This window comes from Monodelphis domestica, chromosome 6, assembly GCF_027887165.1.
Source record: "Monodelphis domestica isolate mMonDom1 chromosome 6, mMonDom1.pri, whole genome shotgun sequence".
Lineage (NCBI taxonomy): Eukaryota > Metazoa > Chordata > Mammalia > Didelphimorphia > Didelphidae > Monodelphis > Monodelphis domestica.
The window spans coordinates 51758386-51778294 of NC_077232.1; the positions used below are offsets into that span (position 1 = coordinate 51758386).

At 33.1% G+C, this 19909-nt stretch overlaps 1 protein-coding gene and 1 long non-coding RNA gene across 2 annotated transcripts in view; one reads left to right on the forward strand and one right to left on the reverse strand.

Annotated features, from left to right (window-relative positions):
- The window catches only part of LUZP2 (leucine zipper protein 2), a 749802-nt gene that overhangs the window by 76733 nt on the left and 653160 nt on the right, over window positions 1–19909 (reverse strand). The window lies entirely within an intron of this gene.
- Window positions 16383–19909, forward strand: part of LOC103097034 (uncharacterized) — an 82748-nt gene continuing 79221 nt past the window's right edge. Inside the window, exon 1 of the long non-coding RNA XR_469412.2 lies at window positions 16383–16728. This is a non-coding gene — a long non-coding RNA (uncharacterized LOC103097034). The remainder of the gene's footprint in view (window positions 16729–19909) is intronic.

The window sequence follows — 19909 nt, forward strand, 5'->3', positions numbered from 1 at the left end:
GGACCATCTATAGTTCCTTTTTAGAGACCCTTAGCCAAGAACCTAGGGTTATGTCAACATAAGACAGCGGATCCTAATATAAGGAGATTTCTCATAATCATATATCTGAAGCAAGCCATAGTTTTTGTCCAAAAATTGGACCTATACTGATCAATCAGTTATTATTTCCACATTCTTTTTATTGTTTACAAATACTTGGGGAGAAGTGTGGCACCTCTTTTCTGGAACTCAGTGAATTGTATCTCTTCATTATCTCTTTCCCTACATAGAAATTCCTTAATCTTTCATCCAATTAGAAATCATATTAACTAACATTGTACTGTTTCCTTATTTTAAAAAATGGCTTTATTTGATTAATTGTTTTTATGGCTTAAAATAATGTCTTCTCCTCTATTCAAAATCCTGTCCCAGTCTGAAGAAGAATTTGGGTCTTGATTTGTTGGGCATTTGGCATATATTGCTTAACAAATTGCTTTATAAATAAATAAATACATAATAAATGAATGAATGAATGAATACTTTGAAGAGAAAACCTTTGTGTCCTCAGCCATTTCATCTTTCACTGGTTACACTTCTGACATCTTCTAGTCGTATAGGCCTAGGCAATTCATTGGATCTCTATATGTCTTCAGTAGCTTGGATTAATCTACTCACAGGCCATGATCTTTATGACTAGAAGGAATTTCCACATCAGAATATCCCTTTACAGAGGAATCACATACCTAGCATATTTAAATTCTTTAAGGAAAAGAGAATTATGTTCACCAGTAAAATGAATTTAACAAATATCTGTGATATTTCAAGCGTTTTCAAAAATAAAAAAGCAGTCAGAATACAAGGAAATATAAAAAGTATAAACATATAGGAAAGATTTAACTTTAGTGATTGTCTTTCTGCTACTATACAAAATTTGATAATAAATTAGAAAAAAGAACATTTGTTAGAGCCCTATTATGTATTCAAAAAGGAGAATCAATTCTATGTTAATCATGAGAAGCATGTGATTAATGTTGCTAAAGTGTTTTGAAGATGCACACAACCACATGACATGTAATCACTAATTAATGCATTATGCATCCATGTTTATTAATAATTTACTAGGAAATGATATCTGTTATACACCAGGATGAGTTATTTGGCATGTATTGTGTCATTTCCATTTTATTCTTTTTAAAAGAAATATCCTCAAACCTACAAAGCTTCTTTCGTCAACTGCTATTTCTTATTTCGTCAACTGCTATTTTTTTATTTCTGGAATTTTTGTAGATGGAAGGCCTAGTGAGGAAGTCAATTGTGGAAAATCCAAGGAGACTACCTATTTAGCCAGTGTTTACATCATAGTGTCATTATGGAGTATGGGATGGTTTCATTGAATTCTGAGCCTTGAGTCAGGAGTTATATAAACCAGCATTCAAATTCCTCCTTTTATTAGGTGTATAGGTTTTGGATACCTCTCTAGGATTTAATTACTATGCTCTTGAATGGACAAAATCTATGTTAATAGAAAGAGGTCTAATGCCAATAACAAAATAGCTCCTTGGGGTTTTACTGGTTATCCTAAAATCCATTATACATAGGCTAATATGGACAGCACAGGTATAGAGTCAAAATCAAGTGTGAAGTTGGTGGTGGTTTAAAATATATATATATATACATATATATATATATATATGTATATATATATATTTGAAAACAAATTTTGCTTCATTTTGTTTGTTAAATAATAAGAGATTTTCTATTTTAAATTTAATTTCTTTAAACTCAGATTCTTAATCAAAAATGTTTGTTTAAAAATTAACTTAATTGTTTCTATTATAGGCTCCAAGTAAGATTCTTTCCAAATGAACCATAATGATAAGCATTCACAATATTTGCAAATGTCCCCAATAGAAAATGCTACTTTAGTTTTCCATTTGTTCACAAAGCCTTCTGCCAAATAATTCTTTGAAATGTTTAACCCGAATCCCTCTGGTTTCATTTCAGTCTTTTTAGTTCCCTTTGATCTTAAAGAGAAACTGAGTTGCTACTCATCACTACTAGGGCATAGTGTTTTAGAACTATGTTGACTATAATTGAGTCCCTCTTCAGCCTTTTGCCAGGGAAATTAATGTAAATTACATAATATTTCCTGATGAGATATTTATTTAGCACTTTATTTATCTGTTCCTTTTTTCCCCCAAATGCTGTTGTTTTGCCCCTCTGGACTACCATTATTTTTCCTTCTATGATTAAAAACAAAACTAAGCTGAACATACTGTACTTTCTTTTAGCAATGTGTACTGCCTGTTGGAGATAGTTAACGATGTTGGTCAGCTGGGTAGTATACACACTTAAGGTATTTTAAGTATGATGAAGTCCATCTGAACAAATTATATTTTTCAAAAGAATCTGGAAGTTAGTTAAAGGGAATATCCCTAAGATAACACAGGATAAATGGCCACAGAAAAATTTTATTCCAGGTAAACAAAACTATCTTTGCTGTCACAACTATCTGAATGTTGAATCTGTCTGACAATGGATAAAATGGCATATGGGAAAAATGATGAGTGAGCAGGAACAAATTCACCCCAAAGGATCAAAAGACCCTGGATTAAATAATTCCACAAATTCAAGTTCTATTTATGGGAGAATCCTTGCATATCGGTACTGTATGAGACAATTTTAAACCACATCTGTAGTTATTAAAAAAAAAAAAGCTGAACCAAAGCTGAAATGTCTCATAATGGTAGAATATATCCATTGTCATTTACTTCAGAACCCTCAACATTACTCTTAAGGGATGACTGAAACAGGAAAATTCAATGTGATATAAAAAAAAATCCCAGGATTGCTATAAAATGAGACTGTGAAGTCAGGGAAAAATGGAGTTTTCTAAACATTTTACATTTTGCAATATGGTGCTATGCTTAAAGTCAGAAACCTAAATAAGAAATCTTGATTTCAGGGCAAATTCAATTTTGAGGAATACAGTGTGAGAATGTGAATTTTAAAAACAAATGAAGTAAAAATGCTCACTTTTAAAAAATCAAACACTGCTAAGTGAGCTATGCATAAATTTACTAACGAGCAGTCTATTCATAAATTTTTCAAATAAATAAAAGGGATGTGTATTTCTTACATGTCAATATAATTTTTAAAATTTATTTTATGATATTTTACAACCTGTATTTTCTCTCTCTTCTACTTCCATCCCCAAGAAGGAGGGCAATGTGATATAGGTGATACACATATGATCATGAAATGCAAATATCCATGTTTTTCATATCATGAAAGAAGATGCAAATTGCTTCATGAGCAAAAGAAAAAAATATGTTTCAATTTGCATTTGGATTCTATCTGTTCCTTCTGTGGAGCTAAATATCCTTTTTTTTTTCCATCATAAATCTCTTAGAGTTGTCCTGGCTCCTTGCCTTGTTGATAATAGTTAAATCATTAACAGTTGATAATCATACATTATTGTTGTTACTGTGTACAACATTCTCCTGCTTCTGCTCACTTCACTTTGTATCACTTCATATAAGTTGTTTCAGGTTTTGTTTTGTTTTGTGGGGGCATCTTTTGGGTTTGTCACTTCTTTTAGCATAATAATATTCCATTTAAAGCATATACTGCAACTGGTTCAGTCATTCCCCAAGTGATGGACATCTTTTCTGTTTACAGTTCTTTGCCACCACACACACACACACACACACACACACACACACACACACAAAGAGACATTTTTTTAAATAAGAAGGTTCTTTGTCCTTATCTTGGATTTCTTTGGGATACATATCTAGTAATGATAAAGGATAGAGGCATTTTCATGGCCTTGTGGGCATTGTTCTCTCTAAAATGGTTCTATCAGCTCACAGATCCACAAGTGGTTTATTTCTACTCTGATTTTTGCACCTCCCCTCCAACAGTTATCATTCTTTTTTGTCCTGTTAGGGAGTCTGGTGGGTATGAGGGCTAGGTACTTTTTATCCAAAACTGTCTTCTGGATAACTCCACCTTCTTCCAATAGAGCTCTCCATTTAAGGTGGGTAGAAGGGGGAGGTCAGGGTTCCATGGCAGAAGCTCTTTTGGTTTCTGAAAATGACCTCTATGTCTGGGTAAAGTAATGATCTGGCATTGTGGGGAACAGGAAGAAAACTCCATCAGAGGGCTGCCATAGGTAAGAAATACACATCCTTCCCTATGTCAATGTCTTTGGAAAACTTGAGTCTGCAATCTAGCTAAGCTCTAATTGAAATAAATGAATGTAGATGAGGCTGAAGGGTATTTAAGATCACTTATTCCCACTCACTGTGGCAGATGAGGGAATTGCTTTTTCTGGGGGTAAAATGTCAGTTTTGTCCACATAAGTGGGGAAATACTAATACAGCAATGTAATTGACATATTTTATTTTATTCATGAATATTTTGAGCAGCATGAGAGTGAAAAGAACAGTTGCTTTAGAGTAAGAGAATTTATATCAGGTACTGCTTGTGATATTTACTTTTGAGGTGATCTTGGGAAGGATGTTTAACTGTCCTGAATCTCAAATTCCTTCACTGGAAAATGATAGTGGAGTGACATGCCCCTTAAGCACCAAATATAGCATCCTTGATGTTAAATATTCAATTTAGAATCAAAAAATTACTTATAGGATGATTAAAGGAAATAACTTAATTCCTGTGATTCCTTAAACTTTCCCAAATACAATGTGATAGATTTTGGTAGTCCCTTCAGGTAACAAATTTATGACCTTATGAACTTCCATGTGCACATGTAAAGATAAAATGGATGGTGCTGGGTGACCTGATTATAAGTGAAGGCACTATTATACTCACACACACACACACACACACACATACATATGCTTGCATATGTGTATGTATATTTAGCTATATCTATTTATCTATCCATCCGTCCATTCATCCATCCTTCTCTCTGTCTATCTATCTATCTATCTATCTATCTATCTATCTATATCTGTCTATCTCTCTGTCTGTCTATCTCTCTATCCATTTATTTATATCTGTCTATCTGCCCATCCATTTGTCAATTATCTATCTATCTATCAATCTATCTATCCATTTATTTATCTATCTGTCCATGCATCTGTCCATTGTCCATCCATCCATCCATCTATCTATATCTTAAAACTTGTATGAGAGGTCTTGTGATACAAATCTATATGAATCTTAAGGTCAGTTATTTATGGCTCTAAAGTATTTCTCTGGCATGTACTAGCTGCGTAACCCTGGGAAAGTCACTTGGTCTACAATTTCTGATCTGGATTTATAAAATACTTTTTTTCATCTGAGAGTGACTTGCCTATTCAAAGAAATTACAAATCTAGTTCCAAGCTCTGTTCTTATTACGACTATTATAATTCTACCAAACCAAATTAATTTACATTATAGAATCTACCCTTTGTGTGATGTGACCACTGAAGAATATGGGCAATCAAAATATTTACAGAATTTGTTTGTGAGAGAATCATAAAACCACTTTAATTATATTTCCTTGTGGAAACAATCAATTACATTTAGGCAGTCGTGTAGCCTATACATCTATATGAGAATTGGTTCAAAAGACTATGGATGCTTACTCTGGGAATTCTCATTTTTATTTTTGTATGGGAGGAGTTATGGTAAAAGGTGGTGTGACAGTTCTCTTTTAGTATTGGAAGGGCTATCCTATGGAAGAAATATTTATTCTTGTTGGGCCCAGAGAACAGAATTAGGAACAATATTTTGTGGTAAGAGGGAACTATATTTATCTAAGGAGAAGAGGAGAAGGGAAGTAGGAGGAAGTGAAGCAGAAGGAGGAAGAAAGAAGAAGAAAAAGGACAAGAAAGAAGAGTAAGAGAAAACTAAACAATTAGTGCTCTACAAAAGTAGAATATGGTGCTTTGGGAAACATGAGATTCCCCCTCTGTAGAGGTCTCAGTCTACTTGCTGATGACTCTGTTGGACAGGTTGTAGAGGGATTGTTGTATTGTTGTAATGTATAGGTGGGGTGAATGCTCCCTGAAGTTTCTTCTGTTTCTTTAAAGTTGTTTCAGAGACTATAATTCAGGAACAATGATTGACTTCATTTGGAATCATAGCTGGAGAGATCAAATTAAAAATTTACTCTCAATTTAGGTAAATGACTTTTGTATGTAATTAATATTATAAAATATCTGGGAGACATGATAACAGATAATTCCTTCTGTTTTGTTAAAATCATATATTATTCATGGAAGACCAGTAATGGTATGTGGAAGGAGATGCCGTGGGACTGAAAAGTTTGGGTTAGAAAAAGATAGATGTTTCTTGCTAGGAAAATGGATTTAGAAATTTTCTTTGAAGAGATGGGTCAAAGATTCCTCCTATATTTCTATGAACCTGAGCTTCCGTGGCCTCCAAATACATAATTAAGCTTCTAAAATAACTCCCTTTCTGTGACTACAGCACTGAGTGATTATTTCTCCTATGTTTCAGCCTCCATTTCTTTATCAAATTTTTAGTTTCTGCTGTAACAAGGGTGCAAGATTAGATGAAAAGTGATCAAGCAAAAAATTAACAATATGTTTCTCACAAAATTCTCTGGCAAGACAGGGAAACAACCCCAACTATTTCAGGATCATTTGAGCATCTCTAGTGAGGTTATTTCTTCTTCCCTTTCTACATGATTGCCAAATCCAATATTTTAAAACCCCATAACAATTTAATCAATACATACAAGTAGTATTAAAAATATTTGATGAAAGGTGCTAGCAAAATGTGAAAGCTTCTAAAAACATACTGTTTTTCACTGGCCAGGCTAAAGGAAAAGGTCTCAGAAATGATAATATGAGCATGAGACAAGGAAATGTTTAGATATAAATTATTGGGTACCAGTATATTTCTGAAGATCAGAGGGTTATGAATCAGAAAATGAATTGCTAGTGAAATTTATGTAACAATCTAAAAAAAACATAATTTCTCTTTTTGTATTTTAATAACATTTGTGTGCTTCTGTTAGAATACAGTACCATCAAACAATGTTGTTTAGGGGTTTTTTTTGTTTTTTTTTTTTTGACTTGCTGTTTAGGAAGTGAGCATGAATGCCAAATGGAACAATTAGCATCAGGGAAGTCTCTTCTTTTACTCACTTCATTCCCAAGCCCCCATTGCCAATTCAGGAAAAGTTCTTAGCTCTGTGTGTGTGTGTGTGTGTGTGTGTGTGTGTGTGTGTGTGTGTGTGTATGTGTGTGTTAGTTAAATTAGAACTTGTTCAACTAATTATGTTTGTATAGACAAGTGTTTATTTAACATGGTTTATAGATCTCTTCAGGGCAGACAAGTTATTCCAATGAGACCACACATTTGAATACATGTCAAATATCATTTTGATAAAAATCATAACTTTAAAGCTCAAAGGAACTTCTAAGTCTATCTATTCTAAATCTTTTCTAGATAAGGAAAACGAGGGTCAGAAAGAGAAACAACTTACCCAACGTCATACATTGGGCCAAAATGAGATCCAAGATTACTTTCACTGACTCTAGATTTATGTACACTCTAGATTAAGGCAACAATTAGAGACCACCTCTAATTTAATTCCAACAACATATGTGATCAAATGTACTATAATAATCCAACATTCCTTCTGTAAACTGAATAATTCATTATCCAGAAATATGTTGCTATTTTTGAGATGCATGTAAGGACTATTGTAATTAACAAAACAGAAATTGATTCAAAAACAATCTCTATTTAGAGTAGATTAGGGAGACATAAATAGGAACTTATTTTTATTATTAAATTCTAAGTATTATGAGGAAAATATATTATGAATCTATAATAACAAGAAAAAAAGAGTTCTGCTAGTGTTTTTTTTTTTTTTAATAAATAGGATTGGGCATGTTCACTCATTATCCATAGTACATTTTTGTCATTATGCACTTTCTCAGTAAACTAAACATTTAACTTTTTTAGTTTCCTTGCTTGTTTGTGATTTTTTTCCTATATCTCCTTCTATTGTCTTGAGTATTTAAGAAAATATTTCAAAACTACCTTTCGTTTCTTTTTTCATCTTAGTTTGCCTTTCTTTTACATAATCACCATCAAGCTCCAACCCACCATATATCCAAATCAGAAAAAAAGAAAAGCAATATTTTTGTGATAAATGTGTTGTTAAACAAAACACATTGGATATCTGGAGAGATCATTTTGTATCTCCAGTCCATCACTTCTCTTTCATCATCAGCTGTCTGGAATTGTGCTTGGTGATTATAGTATTTTTAAATCTTTCAGAATGCTTTTATGATAATTTTACTAGTGCATAAAATGTCCTTCTTCATCTATCTACTTCACTTTGTATCACTTTGGTTAAGTGTTCTAGGGTTTCCGTGAATAAAATGCCAAATATGCCATTATTTATTTAACTGTGGACCAATTGATGGCAATCTTTCTTTGTTATGACAAAAAAGCTACATTTATAGCTGCTTTTCTGTATGTATGTATGCAGGCATTTGTCTTGTTCCTTGATTCCCTTTGGGCTAAGGTGTGCACAGTTTAAAGACTTACTTATATTTTGCCTTTCAGAAAAGCATGTAATCCACATTTCTCCACTAAGGACACCATTGAATATATTTTCCTGAGCCCCAGTAACAATGATCATTTTCCTATTTTTTTCATCTTTGTTGTTCTGAATACAATGAGGCAATTTGTTGTCCTCTAATTTTTAGTGATTTCGAGTATTTTTCATCTAGTTGTTGAAAGATTATACTTCTTTCTCTGAAAACTTAACATATCAATATTATATTGAAGATTATAATGGGATAGAGGATGCCTTTCATGATGACTTGAATTCACTCATGAATTAAAGTGTTTTTATGATTATTTGACTTGTCTTAAAATACAATATTCTTATTAAATATTTTATTCAATAATCCTAAATCAAGAAGGTATTTATCTTTGCTAGTTAAAATGGAGAAAAAAATGAGTGCTGTAGTTAAGAGGTTGTCATGGGTGATTTATTGTCTTCTGACTGAGAATCCTGATTATTCTTAATTTTTAAAATTTAAATTAAATATAGATTTATATTTAAATAACACTCCCCTACAAATATACTTTGGTTAGAATCCCATAATAACCTAAAAACACTAATCATGTTCTGATACATTAAGTGTGAAATTGAGATTAACTCCATCCTAGTTATTTTTTAGAATTTTAGCCACCACGAACATATATATATATATATATATATATATATATATATATATATATATATATATATATATATACACCCCACTTAAGGATTAAGTGTGGGGGAGGAAGGTCTATGATCCACATGTGCTAGCAAGTGACAAATCAGAAACAAATGACTGCCTTCTGGGCAAAGCCAAGTTTAAGCCACCATTGGTACATGTAAGGCACAGGAAGTGGCACAAAGAACTGCCTTTAAATTTCATGGTCACTTCCTTTGGTGGGGGTCTTTGGTTTGGAACTTGACCTTGTAGGAACTCAGGCTGAAGATCTCAGACTGCTTCCCTTTGGACTATCATATGGTGAGTTCAAAGGCCGACTCCCTTTACTTGTTTTTTTTTTTTTTGGAGTACTAGCTTCTGGAGAGACCAGTCCTCTTGGGACTCCTTTTCCCTTGGCTTTCTGGAGTCCCTATCCTTTGGAGAACCCCTCATCTTGGAGGAGGCCTCCTGGCTGGAAGCCATGTTAAATTTAATCCTCTACCCTCCACCCCCCCCCCCCCCACTTTCTGGGGCCTCTGAATTCCTGCCTGGCGGGAGCAGCTCTCTCTCTCTCTCTCTCTCTCTCTCTCTCTCTCTCTCTCTCTCTCATTCTCTTAATTTCTTCTCTCTATTTGTAAATAAACTACCAAAAAAGCCATTCTGATTTGAGTAATTCATTGGGATTTAGTAATTAAATCCCTAGCAACCAATTCTCAAATATTCAGTCAAATAATAAAATTTACCCCTTACAGTCGGAATCCTCTATCTATTTTTCTATATATCTACTTACTTATTTACCTGTCTATGGATACACACAAACATATGTTAAAGGGTATGACAACAATGAGTTATTTATTGCATTAAATCTTAAAATTTAAAAATAAAAAATACTCAGAGGGAAATGTATATGTGTAAAATATACCTATTTTAACAACAAAAGAAAAAAGGGGGCTGAAATAACTGTATATGCAATTTAAAGCACTAAAATATGAAAAAACACTAATATAAATTTTTAAAGGATACATGTTGAAAATGAAAGGAAACAGATGAATTAGAAAATAAAAGACTCTGCAACAAAATTAAGAAATATTTTAAAGACTAACAAAATCAATAAAATATTGGTTATATTTTTTAAAAGAAAAAAGACATTATTATATTTAAAGATGAACATAGTTAATTTATTGATGATTAAATTAAAAAAATAGTATAACAGAGATATATTTCAGGAAAAGTTACAATTTATAAAGAATAATTATCCAAAACATAAGATATTCAACTTAGCAAAACAAAAGATTCTAAACAGCATAATCTCAGGAAAATAAGTTAAGAAAGATATGAATGTATTACCAGTAGGAGAAGGATGATTTACATGGATTTAAAATGGCCTCTTTTCTCTCAGATAAGGACAATTATATTCTACAAAAATATGTTCAGGTTTTGAGAAAAAAAAGATGTAGTCTTTTATAACAAATTTCATCTTAAGAGAGAAAGCTGAGAAAAGAAGTGTAAACCAACTTTTGTTTAAATTAATGCAAAAAAAAAGAAATCATAAAAAGCTTAAAGAAAATTATATGAATATGATGAAAATAATTTTCTATGATTAAGATGAATTCATATTGAAATATAAGGATGATTCAAAAATTTTAAAATCGTGTTCTCCATCACAAAAACAATACAGACAACAAAAATAACACTTGATTGTGACATTGCCTGGAGAATGGGTATCTTAGAAACATATATACTCATTTATCTTAAACATCAAAGTCAAGGAAGGACTTCTCTTTAACATGCTCAAAAGTTTATTGACACGTGCCAATCTTATTTTTTGTGGAGAACAAGAAGGATCTCTAAAAGAAATAGAATTATAATAAATATACATAATTTTTCTGCTATTACTTGTTATGATCTAGAAAAGACAATAATGTTGGGTCAAATTTTCTCCATTGGTAAACATCATGGTTTTCTCAAAAAATTCTAGATATTCTGAGAAATTAGCTGTTAGCTTCAATAAATAATTAAAATATAAAATAATTTCACACAGACTAACAGAATTGAGGGAAATAAAAATAAGTGAAATTTTAATCTATTTACTTAAACTTTCTATACTCACAAAATTGATTTAAATATAACTATGAAAACACTTAGAATGAAATATAAGAATTAAATAACTGTAAAGTACTTATGCATGAATCATGCCAGAATGACAAAATAATTATATTTTAATTTAATTTTACATTCAATTATATATTAATCAAGTCATCAAGTGGATATTTTATGGAGTCAGAAAAAATTAAAATAACTGGAAAAAAGCTTTTGAATAAATGCTGAGGAAGAAAAAGTGAAATTTCCAGGTAAATGAAAGCAGAGTCTCCAAAAACTTGCAAACTGTCTCCCAACACTAGATTTGAAAATAACGGCATGAAAAATTCTGAATTTGTGATAGTGACCTCCCCATAGTTTTTGTGTGCGTGATTTTTTTCCCCTTTGGGTTCTATTTTGCTATTTCAGTTATTATAGTGCATGATCTACTATATTCTTTGAGTTGCCCTGTTCTGTGATGGATATTAGGTGCTCCCACCAAGCCTGGCAGGAAGCTCTGCCCCTGCCCCTGCAAAGAGACAGTTCCCTTCCCGCTGTGACAGCACCCAGGGACTCGACTGTGCTGGATTCTCATCCTACAGCAGTCATCCTTGCTGGCCCCCTTCCCTTCCTCACTCCTCTCCTGCCAGCACAGTCCTGGGCATTGTTTTGCTCCATGGAGGCATGACATCTTGTCCTTTGGGTGTGGTTCTGGCAGACCCCCCTCCATTTGTTTCCTCAGTTCCCAACTGTGTCCCTGTGTGGGTCCTGGAGCAGCTGCTGTCAGAGCTGTCCCCAGTATCCGTGCCCATCCATTCTTTACTAATAGGGGTTCCCAAGTTCAGCAAACAAAACCTAGTTGCTCATCTTCCCCTCAGGGGCTGTCTTGTGGCTCCCACAGGGTTGGCTCCATTCCTGCCCCCAGGGGTCCACCAGGTAGGCCAGACATCAGGGAAATCAGACATTTTCCTCCCTAGTTATCTCTGACTGTTCTCCTTCATCTTCCACTCCTATCTACTTCTGCTACTTTTAAAATGGATTCTGTGGAGTTATTTTTGGGTTGTTGTTGGGAGTTTATTTTTTTGGGGGGGCAAGGGGTTATTTGCAAGGTTAGGAAACTTCACACCCTTCTCCACCATCTTCCCACAATGCATCTCTTCATGAGAGGGCTGATTAAAAGAGGTAGTACTAAGAAGCAAAACAGATGATTGAGAAAATAGCACTGGAGGTAGGTAGAGAAAACCAGAGAGAAAGAAATGCACAGAAAATAAGAAAAAATGTGGATATGAATGGAATGGACTTATTCATAAAATTAAAAAACCAAATGCTTGAGAAACCAGAATCCAATAATATGTTAACAGAGATGTCTGAAACAGAAAAACACAGAGTTAAAATAAGGGCCTGCAACAGAATTTATTCTGTGTCAGTTTAAATAAAACAAGGAAAGAGTAGCATTCATAATCTCGAAGCAAAATTAAAAGAGAGGAAAAATTAATTAAATGAGATCTAATTAGAGTTAGAGATAATAAATCTTACTGATAAGGCAACAGATAATGAAGTAATATCAACAATAAACATGTATATCACATGTAAAACCCAATGAAATTGCTTGTCAGCTCTGGGAGGGGTGAAGGAGAAGAAAGGAGGAGGGGAAGGAAAGAACACAAATCATGTAACCATGGAAAATATTCTAATCAATTAATCAATAAAAATTTAAAAAAACTTATATGTATCAAATGATTTAGTCTCTAAATTCTTAAGGGAAAAATTAAATTAAATGAATTACAGGAGGAAATAGTAAAATTATACCAGTTTGGGGGAATAGCTAACTGGGCATAGTAGATAGAACACTGGGCCTGGAGTTGGGAAGATCTGGATTCAAATATTGCTTTGACATTTCCTAGCTTTATGAACCTAGGGAAGGCATTTAACCCTAAATGCCTACCCCTTGCCTTGTTTCTGCCTTATAATTGATGAGAGTATGTAAGTGTTCATAAATATGTGATTTACATAAAATAATTATTAGTTGGGAACCTCAGTTTTTCCTTCTCAGAGCTAGATATATCTAATTGTAAAATAAATAATAAAGAAGTTAAAGAGATGAATAGAATTACGGAAAATTTAGATATGACAGATACCTGGAGAAAATTTGAGGGCAATAAAAAGGAGTATGTCTTGTTCTTAGCTGTACATGGTATATTTTTAAAATTGCCTTTTATTAATTGATAGAATTCATGAATAAATGCAAAAAATCAAGAATATTAAATGTTTAATTATAAGGTTTTAATGTAAGAAAAATTACATGTAATAATGAGCCATGAAAATATAGACTAAAAATTTAGTGAAAATTAAATAAACTAATTTTAAACTTTGGGTTGATCAGTAAAAAAATACCTATGCCTACCCTTTGAGCCAAGGATATAGGTCTATATCCCAAAGAGATTAGAGATAGGAGTAAAGGACCAACTTGCAAAAAATATTTTTAGCAGTTTTCTTTATAGTGACAAAGAACTGAAAACTGAGGGGTTGTCCATCAATTCACGAATGGAAGAACAATTTGGGATATATGGATTGTGTATATTATACATATTGTAACTAATTGTATTACAACATAAGAAATGAGAAATGAGGTGAGTTCTGAAAAACTCCAAAAGACATATGATTTGATGTGAAGTAAATAAAACCAGGAGAATAGTATATATGATAACAGAAATATTTTATGATGATCAACTGTGAAGTAATAAACTATTATCTAAACCATATATATTGGTCCCAAGAAAAACCCCAAGGGATTCATGACAAAAAAATGCTATACAAAGTCAGAGAAGAAACAGTTGGAATTTGATTGTAGATCAAATCATGCCATCTTTCATTTTATAGCCTTCATAACTTTTGTTTTTATTGTATGTGATAGGTTTCTTCTGTCATGGCACAGGGATATGTAAAAATATGTATTGCATGAAGGCAATGAAATAAACTAAAATAGGCTATTTACCACCTTGGAACCAAGGAAGGAAGGGAGGGGGAGAGAGAGAATTTAAGTCACAAAATGTCAGAAAACAATTGTAAATTTTTTTCTATATGTATTTTAAAAACAAAAGAAAGTAAAGATAAATAAGAATGACTGGGTGAAAGAACAAATCAGAAAAAAATCATTATTTAATTAAAGGAAATGCAAAAAAAATGAGACAGTGCCCCAAAATGTGTGGGATGTATCTAATGCAGTAACAAGAGGAATAAATGGAGCTTTTCTTAAAATGATAAGTAGTATCTATCTAAAACCAAAAGCAAGAATTATCTGTAATTGAAATAAACTTAAGTCTTCGTAATAAGATAAGTGGTGAAGCAAGAATGTCTCATTACCACTATAATTCAATATTATACTGGAAATTCTAGTGGTAAGGTAGCAGAGAGGATAGAGTGCCTGTTCTGGATTCAGGAGGACTTACCTTTATGAGTTAAAAATTGTCCTCAGACACTTACTAGCTATATCTTACTAGTATGGTTCCCTCTGTTTCCTCATCTATAAAATGATTTGAAGAAGGAAATGGAAAACCAATATCTTTGACAAGAAAACCCAAATGGGGTCATAGATGGTGAGACATAACTGAAATGACTGAACAACAAAACTAAAAATGCTATCCATAAGAATATTACAAGAAAAAGAATTTGAAGGAAAAAGAATAGGCAAAGAGAAAACAAAACTTTCACTCTTTGCAGATGTTATGATTATATCCTTAGAGAACTCTGGGAACCAACTAATGAGATTAGTTGAAATAGCAATTTTGGCTTGATATGAAATAAACACACCTAAATCATCAGTATTCCTGTATACTGTCAATAAAACCTATTGGAAGAAATAAAAAGAGAAATTCCAATTAAACTAATTGTAGAAAATAGAAAATACTTGGGGGTGTACTGCCAAAACAAACCTAGGAATTATATGGACACAATTATAAAACATCCTTACGAATAGAAATAGAATAACTGAAGAAATATTAATTGCTGATGGGTAAGGCAAGCCAATAAAATAGAAATTATAATTCTATCCCTCTTATCTAGTTCCACACCAATAAAACTACCAAAGTATTATTACCTTAACAAAATTTGTTTGTAAAAAAAAAGTTTAAAACTATCAATGAAATCAAAGAAAAATAATGAAAAAGAAAGTATATCATCACATGATTTCAAATTACATTGTAGAAAGGTAATTACTAATACCAGGTCTTTATCCCAAAGAGATTAAAGAAAAGGGAAAAGGGTCTAGATATACAACAATATCTATATCAGCTCTTTTTGTGTTGTCAGAGAATTGGAAATTGAGGGGATACTCTTCAATTAGGTAATAGCTGAACAGTTGTGCTTTATGACTTTTAATTAAATACTATTCTACTATATGAAATAATGAGAAGAGTTGCATGTGAGGGAGGCCAAAATGACCAGCCTTGAAAATATAGGAAAGCCTTAACAAGCTGGCTAGCCTTGGAAGTTAGGAAGACCCCAATAAACATGCAGCTGCAGTAGGTACCAGATAAAGGCCAGGAAGACCCCAATGACATTAAATTGTCAAGGTCCCAAGAATAGTATGTAACTGATAAGGGCTGAGGGGAGCCAAACATGCCGGCAATGTTCCAAGAATCGTATGTAGCAGATAAGGGGCTGGAAGAGGGGGCCATACATGCTGGACAGTACTTAAGGCCCAGCGTCTCAGAAGCAACTTGGAACTCTGATGGCAGAGGTTCCCACTGATGCACATATCAGTTCAATAAATGGCCTTTCTCTGCCTGTTTGCATTGTCCACGGGTCTTCCTTGGTGGTGGGTGAAATCCCGGACCTTAACACATGGTAGGAGCCAAGATGGCAGAGTAAAAGGACACTCTGCTACCCCAACCCTCCATACATATACTCATGAAAATAAAATCAATCATCTTAAAACAAAGGAAAGCAGAGGAATATATCCTCTTAGAGGAAGAAGAGGGAGTAACTTGGGCAGCACAGAATCTTAGGAACCAGAAGAATTTTGATCAGTCCAACAGACTGTTACCTGACTAGGGGCAACAAACCTGCAGAATGAGAACAAGCCTAGCCCAAGCTACTCAACAAAGGCAAAGAAGGTAGAGAATGCAGGGTGCAAGAGCAGCCCAATCTAAGCCACTCCAACCAGTTAGTGAAGACAGGGAGGTTAAAAATATAATCTATTCGATTGTGGTAGCAGAAGTCCTGAGGCAGCTAAGTGGCAGAATGGCAACTAGTCCAGACTAAGCTATTTGTTTTGAGTAGCAATGGCAGAGAGGGTAGAAATTGATGCACTCTGATGTGGCCACAGAATGCCTGAGGTAGCAAAGGGCCAAAGTGGGGGACTGGCCTAGCCTAAGATACTCTGTAAGGATAGCTAAGATAGAAGAGAGGAGACAATACACTTCCATGTGGCCTGAGGCAGTGAAGTTGCAGATGACCTGAGGTAAGCAGAGCTGACACACTCTGGGGAAATATGTCAGGTGGGCACATTGCAAATACCAGGGAAAAGTACTCTCCAAACTTAGAAAAGTGCTTCCTCTCATCCAGGAGCACAGAATAACCTTAACAGATAGATAAGGTAACAGAAAAAAATAATAATTTGAAAAACAAGAAAAAGAGAAGGAAAAAAATCTGAACCTGAAAAGTTAGAAGTAGGGAAGTTCAAAATGTGAACCAGAAAAGGCCAACAGTGCCAACAAAAGAAAAATGTGATGTCTCAAAGGAAAGTATGAAAGGATGTCAAGCCCCTAAAGAATCATTGGAAGAACTTGAAAATAAGTTATAAAATTAAATAATAAGAGAACTGACAGAAAAGCTAAACAGATGGGAACATATACTAAAAAGCTAGAAAAGTCTAAAGGGAAATAGATGTACAAAATATATTGAAGAAAACAACTTTATAAGGAATAGAATGGATGAAATGAAAATAGAGACAAAAAAATAAAACTGAAGGAAAAACAACTCTTTAAAAAGTAGAAAATACTATTGTGCTCAAAGGAATAATAAACTGGAGGAATTCCATGTGAACTGGAATGACCTCCAGGAATTGATGCAGAATGAAAGGAGCAGAACCAGGAGAACATTATACACAAAGACTGATGCACTATAGTAAATTAAAATGTAATGGACTACTAGTAGCAATGCAACGATCCAGAATTATTTGAAGGGACATATGAGAAAGAACGCTATCCACATCCAGAGGAAGAATGGGGGAAAAGAAAGACAGAAGAAAAACAATCACTTGATCACATGGGTCAGTAGGGCTATGACTGGGAAAGTGGACTCTAAAAAATCACCCTTATGAAAACACTAATAATAAGGAAATGGGTCTTGATGGATGGCACATGTTAAACCCAGCAGAATTGTGCATCATATATAGGAGGGGATTAGGGGAAAGGAAGGGAAGGAACATTAGTCTTATAACCATGGAAAATTATTCTAAAGCATCTAATTAAAAAAATTGAAAAAAATAAAAATAAAAAGTAGGATCATAAACTGAATATGTTTCTCAAAGGAAAAGGAAATACAAAAAATCAAATAAAAAAAAAACAAATCCCTAAAAATTTGAATTTGGCAACCAGAAGCTAATGAATCTTTAAGACATAAGGAAACAATAAGACAAAATCAAATGAATAAAAAAATAGAAGAAAATCTAAAATGTCTTTCTGGAAAGAGAACTACTTGCGAAATTGATCCAGAAGAGAAAACCAAGAACCATAAGAATACCTAATAGCCACAATAAAAAAAAAATTTAAAAAGAGCCCGGACCCCATATTGCAAGCATGATCAGAGAAAATTGCCCTGATATCCTAAACTAAGGGAAAAAAATATAAATTGAAAGAGTATAGCAATCATCTACTAAAAGAGAACATAAAATAAAATACCTAAATACTATTCACCAACTTCCAGAACTCCTAGTCTAAGGAAAAAGTACTACCTGCAACCAGAAAGAAACAATTTAAATATCGTAGAGCTACAATCAGAATTACAGAGGACCTAGCAGCTTCCAGAAGACATGGAAAGTTATATCTCAAAAGGCAAATGATCTAGGACTACAATCAATAATTACATATTCAGGAAAACTGTTCATAATAACTCAGGTGGGTACATTTTATTTAGTGAAACAGATGAATTTCAACTTTCCTGATCAAAAAGTCAGTGCTAAAAAGGAAATCTAATAGGAAAATTTGACATGGAAGAGAAATATAAAAAATTAAAATGAAAACTTGAAGGTTTACAGAAGGTTGATTTAAGTCCATTAATACCTGGAAGGCATGAATTATATATCTAAGATACTTGAGACATTTAAGGTTTTTAAAATTAAGATAATTAAGAACTTTATCATTATTAGATCAATGAAGAGAAATATACCTAGAAGGATGGGAAGAAGCTGAGTAGGATAGCCTGGTTCAAAAAAAATCAAGGGACAGGAAAAAGGAGTACATAGGGAGAAGAGACATGGAGAGACAAATAAGAATCAATACAGTGGAGAAGAAGATAGAGGTTGAATTTTCTTTAATCAGAAGTAGCTCAAAGTAGATGTAATACCCACACTCAATCAATTATAGAAACCTCTTTAAACTAAAAGGAAATAGGAAGGTAAAGGGAATAAGAGAAGAGGGGTGAGGTGGACAAAAAGGAGGGTGAATTGGAGAAGGTTGGTTGAAAACAAGGCATTTTTGCATAAGAAAAGACAAAAAGGAAAGAGAGAAGGATAAAAGAGCAGGAAAATAAAATGGAGGGAAACACATAATTAGTCATTATAACTGAATGAGAATAGGAGGAGCTCATCCATAAAATGGAATAGGACAGCAAAATGGACTAAATGTCAGAATCCTAGAATATGCTATTTAAAAGAAACACATTTAAAGCAGAAATTTACACAAAATAAAATAAAAAGCTGGAAGAGATTCTACTATGCTTCAACTAAAGTCGAAAAGAAAAAAAAAACAAGGGTAGCAATCATGATCTCAGATAAAGCAAAAGTAAAAATTAACCTAATCAAAGGTACTATGTTTAATGAAATAATAAAATTTTAAACATATATGCACAAAATGGAACAGCATTCAGATACCTAAAAAAGAAATTACTTGAGTTACAGAAGGAAATAGAAAAACATTTCTAATGGAGGCCTTAATCTTTCCTTCTCAATCCAACCAAAAATAAGAAAGAAGTTAAAGATGTAAGTAGAAAAGGGAAATCAATAAACCATCAATGAATCCCCTAAGAAAAAGCCCCTAGTGTCAATTGGGCTCACAAATGAATTCTATTAAATGTTCAAAGAACAAATAAGTCCAATACTACATAATTTTTAATAGGATTAGAATAAATCCTTTCAAACTCTTTTAATGACACAAATATGACCCTGATATGTAGATCAGGAAAAGCTAATATAAACAAACAAACAAACAAAAAACTACAGGCCAATCTCCCTATTGAACATTTACGTATAATTTTTAATAAAATATTAGCAAGGAGATTACAGCATTATATCACATGTATTTTACACCATAATCAGGTAGGTTTTATACCTGGAAAGCAAAGATGGTTCAATATTAGGAAAACCATCAGTATAATCTACCATATCATTATCAAAACCAAGAGAAACCATATAATTTTTTCAA